The sequence below is a fragment of the Scaptodrosophila lebanonensis genome, unplaced genomic scaffold, assembly GCF_003285725.1.
Source record: "Scaptodrosophila lebanonensis strain 11010-0011.00,11010-0021.00 unplaced genomic scaffold, SlebRS2 tig00000043-arrow-pilon, whole genome shotgun sequence".
Classification (NCBI taxonomy): Eukaryota; Metazoa; Arthropoda; class Insecta; order Diptera; family Drosophilidae; genus Scaptodrosophila; species Scaptodrosophila lebanonensis.
Window position 1 is genome coordinate 11,544,100 of NW_022060545.1, and position 9,491 is coordinate 11,553,590.

Genomic DNA, 9,491 nt, shown 5'->3' on the forward strand with positions numbered 1-9,491 from the left:
AGTTAAACGATTTATTAACTTCATTTCTAGATCATTAGATCGCATAACACGGACATTCATCACTTGTTTGCTTGCACCACTTTTTGCAGCACGCTTGGGGCATTTTTTTCATTTATTTCGCTTTTTGCTACGCTTTCGAGCGCCAGCAGGCAACACATCACGCAAACCAACAACAACAACATTAAAGACAAGTACAACAATCTCTATGTTGTATCTACGCATGCAATTCACGCCACATGCAGCTGGCTGGCTGGTTGGTTTACTGGCTGACTGCTCTCCGATCGGTCTGGCAGACCCGGCTCCATGGAGCTGACGCGATCTGCCCAAGAGATAAGAACAATCAACGCTTGGCGCAAACACTTGGCACTTGTTGAACGCTGCAGAGAGCCCTACAAACACCCTGCCACGCCCACATTCGCTGCATGTCTGCACTGTGAACAAAAAAGTGTACGTACGTATTGCTTAACTCGAGCCTCCATTGGCAGTAACATTTTAGTGATTTCCTTTAGAGACTTCTTTAACGTTATTTGGTGATTTGAAATGTCCAGTATATTCGAAATATGCTCAATAGGATTTAGGTCTGTAGATTAGTTACACATATTTAATTGTAGAGCAGCCGCTCGACTACATATGAGGTGTGTTCCATATGAACCTGACGAAACAAACATATTCTCACATTTAACGCTGCCTAGGACGCACTCTTGTAATATCTAAAGGTACAGGTGCTTGTTCATTATACTCTGTACATGAAATGTACAGAAGTATATTAGGTTTGCGGGAGCTGAAAAATGTAACAGGCAGAAGGAGGCGTGGCAGACCCCACAAAGTATATATATTCTTGATCAGCATGACGAGACGAGTTGATCTAGCCCTGTCTGTCTGTCTGTCCGTCTGTCCGTCTGTCCGTCTGTCCGTCCGTATGAACACCTGGATCTCAGAGACCATAAGAGATAGAGACACCAAATTTTGCACAAAGATGCGTTATGTGTGTATTCTATACGAGTTTGTTTTATTTTTTTGATTTTCCCCCTCACTTCCCCCCTATGGGGGTTTTCCCGATTTTCCATTCGTATTATCACCTATATCTCGGAGACTATAAGACCTATGGTCACCAAATTTTAGTCCCAGATGCCTTATGTGAATACGCAGAAAATGTATATTTTGGAATTTCCCTTCCTCCCCCCTCTACCCCGCAAATCGTAACTCCCGTAATTCTTGGAATTTTGAACTAAAATTTTGGAAATACCCCCAGTTGGTTATTATATGTCCGTATACCAAGTTTAACTATGATAGACCGATTTAACGAGAAGTTATAGCCATAAATATATTTGCTGCTGCAGCGCTGCTCAAGCGCTGCCCGCGGCTGTTGTTGATGTTGCTGTTTGGTTGACTGCGAAAATTCTTACACAGACACGAATAGATGCGCATAGGCATACATACACTCACACAGACGCAATTGCTATGTAAATGTGCAATTATACGTGAGTTCGAATACCGAGAGAGGTAAAATCGATCAATTTTTTTTTTTTATTTTCTTAATTTTTTTTATTTTCTATAATTATTGTAAACATATGTACAGAGTATTTCAAAGTCGGGACACCCGACTTTAGCTTTTTTACTTGTTTTTGTATTAATTTACCGATCCTAGCTCTGAAGCCGTACACCCCCATCTTCACAGTTACGCCTTCGTGCTTCACAGCTGGAGCCATATTTTTGGTGTTCATAGCTTCATTTTTTAAAGCCAACCGAGCTAAATATATTTTATTTAAGCTCGTTACTCTTTATGGCACTGTCTCAGAATATATGTATGTACATACGTAGATATACATATGTACGAGTATGTGTTTTGTTGCCTTTCGAAATCAGGTGCTTTTTATTTTGTATTCCTTTCGATACATACATATGCCAATAAAATATATTTTTATGTTCTTTAATATTTCTTCAATCATATCCTAATCACCCACTTTATTTTCAATAAAGACCGATTTTTATTGATATTTGTCACGACACTATTATACAAGTATATGTACGAAAACTTTTTTCTTCACTGTATGTGTGTGCCTGGAAGCTGTTTTTGTTGCGTTTTTAGTAATGCATTTTTGAAAATGTTTAGCGTAGATCGTTAGTCGTTGATAAAAAAGAGCAAACGACGCCATCACCTCACTAAAGGCTTTTGTTTTGGGGCGTGTTTTCTGCTGGCGCGCATTTTGTTGCTATCAACGATCTCTGTTTGGTCCGATCTAAGAATCTGACTCCACCACCAGCAGCAGCAGCAGGCTTCTCTTGCTTGATGCTTATCATAAGAATGCCTTGCGTGATAAAATTTCGTACGAAACGCAAACGCGAACGCAGAGCCCAACCTCTTTGGTCGTTCGATGTCGATCGGTCATGGGTGTTAACTCGTCAGGCTTGTTGTTGCAGCTTTTCAGCTGTCCCGCTTGCGTGTAAGAATTTTTCTGCGAATTTCCCAAACCGCGGTGCACTGCTGAGATTTTAATCATGTGTATGTCTGGGACTGCGACCGACACTGGGACTGGGACTCCTGACTAGGGGCTGACACTTTCGCCGTAGATTAAATGCTCGTTTTCGCTTGGCCACGGCTCGTTTCGGGCAGTCACGTTGTTTCACAGTTAGCAACTTTATTAAAACTAACGGCATGGCAAAATAATTAAAATGCAGCAAAAAGAACGAGGAATTGCAAATTGTGCGCGCCATGTAATAAATAGAATCATCAGAGCTAGCCAGGCATAAAGAATCAGCCAACAACCTCCTCTTTAGCTTCAGCAACATCCAACCAACCAACCAACCAGCCAGCCAGCCAGCCTGCCAGCTAGCCAGCAAGTTCCATCATCATTATGATCATCAGCATTATTTTAATTCACTTAGCGTCTTTTGCTTGCCTGCTTCTGGCCAAGTTTGCAGTGGCATCGGCGGCTACGGTGGTTGCACTGGCCACTGCGCACAGCCTGTATGTACCGCTTGATGTTGGCAGATCGACAAACCAATTATAAAGCACCGATTTTGATGTGCACGTGCGATTCCTCTCGGCTCCGTAAAAGCTAAGCCTATAAGTTATGAGTTTAGTTCGGACATGGATAAGACTGCTACCGAACTGTAAGGGGTTCGAGGCGCCACATTCCATATATTAATAGATTTCTACCGGTTTTAAAAATGTGTCTTTTTCGTAACTTGTCGGGCATACAAAAACTACCGATATGATGCTGAAAAATTTACCAAAATCTATCCGTCGGGCAGATAGTTAAAAAATCGGCAAACCTATTTCATGAATAAAAATGCGATATTTTAACGGAACTGGAACAATTACAGAACTTTAATTATTCAGGTGAGTCCAGCATTTCACTGTTGACCAGATTTGAAAAAATTAATTAATTTATATTGATTTAAGATTACAATAAATACTGATATAATATAAGTATACAAGTATACATCGGTTCTAACTATGATTCGGTCGGAATCGGTAAATGCACTAAATTCCGATAAACGTTTGAACTATTCGGTTTCAAAATTAAACGATGCACTTTTTTAAATGAATATTTCAATTTCAGTTTGGATTCCACATACCTCGCTCTTAGTTAAGATAAGAGGTTTTAAAGTTGAATATAATTTTCTTAAACTTAACCCGATTGAGCTATAAATTATTGATCCGAAACAAATATTTTAAGAAAGTCAAGATTTGCCATATTTGTTATGGGTCTGTGCGACGTGTCTGTTATAACTGCTTGAGCAGCTTCTTTTTCATTTATTGTTACATTATAAAAAGAATTGTGAACGTCTCCAAAAATAATTAAATTCTTAACAATTGAGAGAATTTTTGAATTTCTGAAATTTTTAAAAATCTTTTGTAGATTCGAATGTTTTTGGTATGCAAAGCTATACATTTTCTTTTGCCTACTTTGGGACTTTCTACAGACAATTTTCTTATTATTTCAGCTTCAGGTTTCCAGAACTAAACTCTTCATTATAAATTGTCTTTTCTTAACCCTTTTGTAGATTCGAGAGTTTTTGGAACCAAAATTCCGCTTCTTATGTGATCTTTTTTAACTCATGTGCTGATTTTCCTCTTCCAACTTTGAATATAGTGTTTAGTTAAGAAACTTTAGAAAATATTTGGTTGTAGCGTCCCAAACTAACTATCTAACCGTCGCTGCCGACTGCTTCATTAAAATTGCTGACGATTTGAATGCCGTCAGTGACACTCACATGTGGCCAGGTTCGGAGAAGACAGAAATTGTTGGTAAGCAGCGTCTCGCTGTCAGCAGTGTTGGCTAAAAGCTAGACCCATACAGCTGACCCCATTCAATGTCATTAACTCAAACCAAGGTTTATTTGTTTATCTTTCCGAGCTTCTCTTCGCCTCTTACTGGCTGTCTTTCTGTGTGTTTGTTTGTTTGTTTTGTGCAGAACATTTTCGCATAATTGGCTGAAAATTATGAAATGTGACGAGGGCTCTGTGGCAAAAGAGTCGACAGCTTCTTGGGAGCCTAAAAAGCTGAACTCAAATGAACTGGGCTGTCTGTCAACAGCTCGTCCAACTGTTGCCAATTTCTCCACATATGCCTGGAGGCGATGTCTTCATCTGAAGATCTCTTTCTCTTGGGAGGACAAAACGTCAACTGTAAACGTTTCAGTCACTTAGTCAACAATCTGTTGCATCTAATTGTCTCTGCAACAAATTACTCAATTCCGTGCAGATTGAGATCGGCACCTGGTTGGTAGATTGCTGGGTAGATGGAGGAATGGAGGAATGGAAGGATGCCTCTCAACAGGTTTGACATAATTTTCACTTTAGTTTGTTTTTAAAAGCACAAATTTGCACGCAGCCGAAACGATGGTGAGTAACTTAATCGCAATCTTTTTGAATGGTAGGTAGAATGTATGTATGTATAGTATGTACCTACCTACATGGAATACATGCACTTTAGTGGGCGTGGCACACTTCCGTAAGCAATCTGTTGCAGTTTTGTGGGACTGGGGCGGTGGCGGCGGCATAATTGAACATTTTAATGCTGAAACCGGTGATTAAAATCAAAGGCTAAGAAAACTAAGAGAGATGATGACGCAGATGTTGTTGTTGCAGTTGAAAGATAAATATGTACATACATACAACGTTGATCATTCATTCAGTCATTCAGTCAGCCGCTAAGATTATCATCAACACGAACATGAGGAAACTGACGAACTGAGGACGCCAGACGGCGACAAGCTATAAAAACGGGAGCAGCATGCAACATAATTGAAAGCAATTTGTGGCTGACTAAGTTGACTGGGTCGGGCGGTTTGGATGCTTGGCTGCTTGGCTGTTGGATGCTGATGATGAGTAAAGGGGCCATAGCCTTATATGCATTGATTTCGCACACACACACACACACATACAGACTCACACACGCAGTACCAGTTACACGCACGTGTTGTTTGTCAAACGTGTCGAAACTGTTGCCTTGTCTCCATTGATGAGGCCTCTTTTATTGAAGAAAGGGGTTCCTACACTCAGCCAAAATTCAAATATTTCGTTTACCAATCAAACGATTAGTTCATAATCGCTAAATAAATTTTATTATCTAATTCAATTTGAAATTATGCTCTGAATTTTCAAAATCTGAATGTCTCAAACCTGTTCGTCTGACCATCGGTCTGTCTGTTTGTTCATCCGTCTGTATGAACGTCGATAGCTGTTCTACTCTGATAGCTAGTGACACAAAATTTTCCATGTAGACTTGCCTTTTTCATACACATATCTAAATATCTAGAAATATCTAAAGCAGTATTCTTTTATAAAGCTGCCATAGTAACGATCGATGGAAAAACTCTAAGTATTCAAAACGTTATTTACTATCATAGCCCAGATTAATTAGAATGTTCAAAGAAAAGTTAACCCTTAAGTATTGTATTTGAGCCACATCCCACATCACAAAAGCAATCATAGGGGAGGGCGACTTAAAAAATACAGAATGCGGGACTGATACAGCGCGGCCTTAGAGAGAGAAAGAGTTGGTCTACCAAGGATTGCCCTTTTTCTGAAATCGGGAAAAAAGTTTAAAAATTGTAATGTTGAAAACAGAATAAATTCAAGCAATATTCGTTTGATTTTCTCTGAGTGTGGGCTCTCCCTTTCTCACTCTTTCTCTGTTACAGCTGAACGGAAGTCGCTTAGTTCCGGCAAATGGTTGGTATAATCTTTCTTCGACTACACCTGAAACACATTTGACGCTGTCCCTCAACACAGCCTCCTTCACACCCTCGTCCGCTCCCTACTTGGTCGTTTGCTTCTTTTACGAAATTGTGCAATGCCTTTGATTTGTATCTGTGGTGCTCTTGACGTTTTTCGGCTTTTGGTTTTTCCTACTTAATTGCAAACAGCTGAGCCACATGTGCCACACACGCATTCACAAGTCTATTTTCGGCTTAAAATTGGGCAAGATCTGTGAGATCTGTGCGATCTGGGGGCAAGTGGCAAGTGCAGCGCTGATCTTTGGCCTCAAGGCCTGCAATTGACAAATTTTTGGATCCCCCATACAGCCATGGCTGTGAATTATAGACTGTATTTGACTGCAATTCTTCTCTCAATTTCATAACACATTTATTGAGATGGGATGGGAGTGTCACTTACACTTTTTGAATGAAACATAATCACTCTTTGGTTATTCTAATCATACCGTCGTAAGCTAAATGAAATTGGAAATGTTATTTGTAGACTTTATTTAAGATTAATTTTTCTTCTACATAAATCGTACTATTATAAATTATATTTTATTATTAAATAATAAAAAATGTTTACAAAGAATTATCTAAAATATACAAATACTTGCATAATATGTACATATTTAAAATATTCCATACATACATTTACATTTACATCAGAATCGTGTGCATTACATAATTATGTCAAAGCAGCAACAAATACAGCTTGGACCTATCATAATGAAACTTGGTATACGGATATTAGTTCACTAACTGGATGTGACTAACAAATTTTAGTTCAAAATTCCTTTCTCCTTTCTCGGGCTCAGGAGAATCTGTATACCAAGTTTGGTTATTCTAGCTCTTATACTTTCTGAGATCCTTGCGTTCATACAGACAGACAGACGGACAGACGGACATGGCTATATCGACTCGGCTTGTCATCCTGATCAAGAATATATATACTTTGCGGGGTCTGCCACGCCTCCTTCTATGTGTTCCATGTACACTCGCACAAAACAAATCTACCCTTTTACCCTTTGGGTACAGGGTATAAAAACTATACATACAAGTATTCGCGATGAAGTTTGTTGGTATTATTACTTGAATTTTGATTGTCCACACATTTCGTATCGCTTTGAATATTTTTGTAGCGATAATTAGCGGGCACTTTCCATCTTTCCACTTGAACAAACGTTGATACAATTATAAATATGGGCTTTGGAGTAGAGTGGGAGTATATTAGATTGACAATTTAAAAGGTGGGTCTTTAGTCTAATATTAACAATGGATGTCATTACTATACTTAAGTAATCACAGATATTACAGGGTGCGCCGTCTTTTATGTCGGTATGTAAATATTGAATAACTTTGTCATTAGTGAACCGATTGACTTGAGTAGACCAGTGTTGAAAACCTCAGTTCAAGGAATTGTACAGAACCAAATTAAATAAAAAAATCTCATACTTGAAAATCGGTTGTTTATTTTCAAGGATATTCAATGTTTACATACCGACATAAAATATGGCGCACCCTGTATATAGTTTAGATCTTTTATCATAAGAGTTTATAATTGTAATTAATGAAAAATGAAGCCTTCGGGTATTTAGTACACTAAGTAATCTTAGTGATGTATTTGAAATTGGAGCTTTAATCTGACATGTCTTAGTTAGCTGTGAGATTTTTGCATATCTCTGCTCACTAATGGGGAGGTAGATTCCCTGAACATTCAATTGCCACATCGCAGACATTACTGTCTGATGTTTGATGTGTGAACTTCCAAAGGTCATTTCGCTTAAGACAATCTTCGTTGGGCAGCCAATTGTGAAGCAATATCCACATGAGGGGGCACTTAACTTCCTACAGCTGCTGTTGTTGTTGTTGCTGTTGGAACTTGCAACATTGAAAAAAAAAAAACTCAGCACAGCCGGTCGCCAAGTGCGTTGTTATGGTCTTTATTTTTTTCAACTTTTTTTTTTTGCTTACATTTGCAAAACAATGAATGAAAAGCGTTGTTGTTGGAGTTTTATCATAAGAAACTGCACACTTGGTTGACTGCTTGCATACATACATACATACATATATAAATATCTATGTAGAAATGTGTTTTTCATAGCTTAAGCTGTCGGGCGAAAAAAAAACGCACAAGGTAAGCAAAAACAACAACAACAGCCGGCCAGTTGGGCAGCTGTTTAAAGCAAATCGCTCATACGCCTCGTTGTGCGACGAAGCGTTGCAATTAGTTTGTTATACATTTGTGTGTGTGTGTGTGTGTGTGTGTGCATCTGTATCTGTGTGTGTTTCAATATTCAAGTGCAATGCTCATCATCAATAAAGTGAAATTGATTTTGTTTGTTAAATTTTTGGGCGACTGGGCATATAAATTTATGTTTAATTGCATGGGTGTGTGTTTGTGTGTGTGGAAGCTTTGCAGGGCATTTCTATATGCTACACATATGCCAAGGCAATTACAACAACAACAATAACAATAATAATATTGTGCAGCTGAGTGTTCAGTCAAGGCAGCTGAGGCAGCTGAAGGCAGTCGAGGCAGCCGTCGTTGAGGCAGCAACCAACCGGACGCACGTGTTCATTTTCATTTGGCGCAGAGAGAGAACCCAAACGATAAACAGCGGCAGTCGGCAGCCACAACAACAACAACAACAACAGTAGCAACAATAACAACAGAATCTTTGTAGACGATGACTGCGGAAATTATTCATTCAACCGCGCTGCTTGGCTTGGCTGCCTCTGCTGCCTCAGCCACTGTCTCTGCCTCTGTCGCTGTCGTTGTTTTTTTCAATGTTGATGAGCGGAAAAATATCAGAAAAAAAGAAAGAAATTTGAAATTCATACAAATTGCAAGCAGCGACGTCGATGTCAGCGTCAACGTCCGCAGCCAGCGGAACAACAATAGCTCCGACGTCAGCAAGTTGTGGCGGGCTGTGGGGGTAGGGCAACAGTTTGGAGCCACCCATGCAGCTCCAACATGTCCGGCAGCAGCAACAACAATAACAATAACAACAATAACAGCGCCAACAGCAATTGTCCATCAAAACGTCAGCGAAGCATGAGCAAAGCATTTTTTGTGTGTATTTTTTTAAACATCTTTTTATTTTATTTGGCACTTTTCAATGTTATGTTCGCGTATTTTTAATGACTTGCAGTGCAAAATTTTACAAGTTGCGTAGCTCTGAAATACAGTATTTAATATTTAAATAAATTATTGGACTCATTTAAACATATTTACGATGTTTGGTAAACCACTAAATAATGATAACAAGAAATACTAA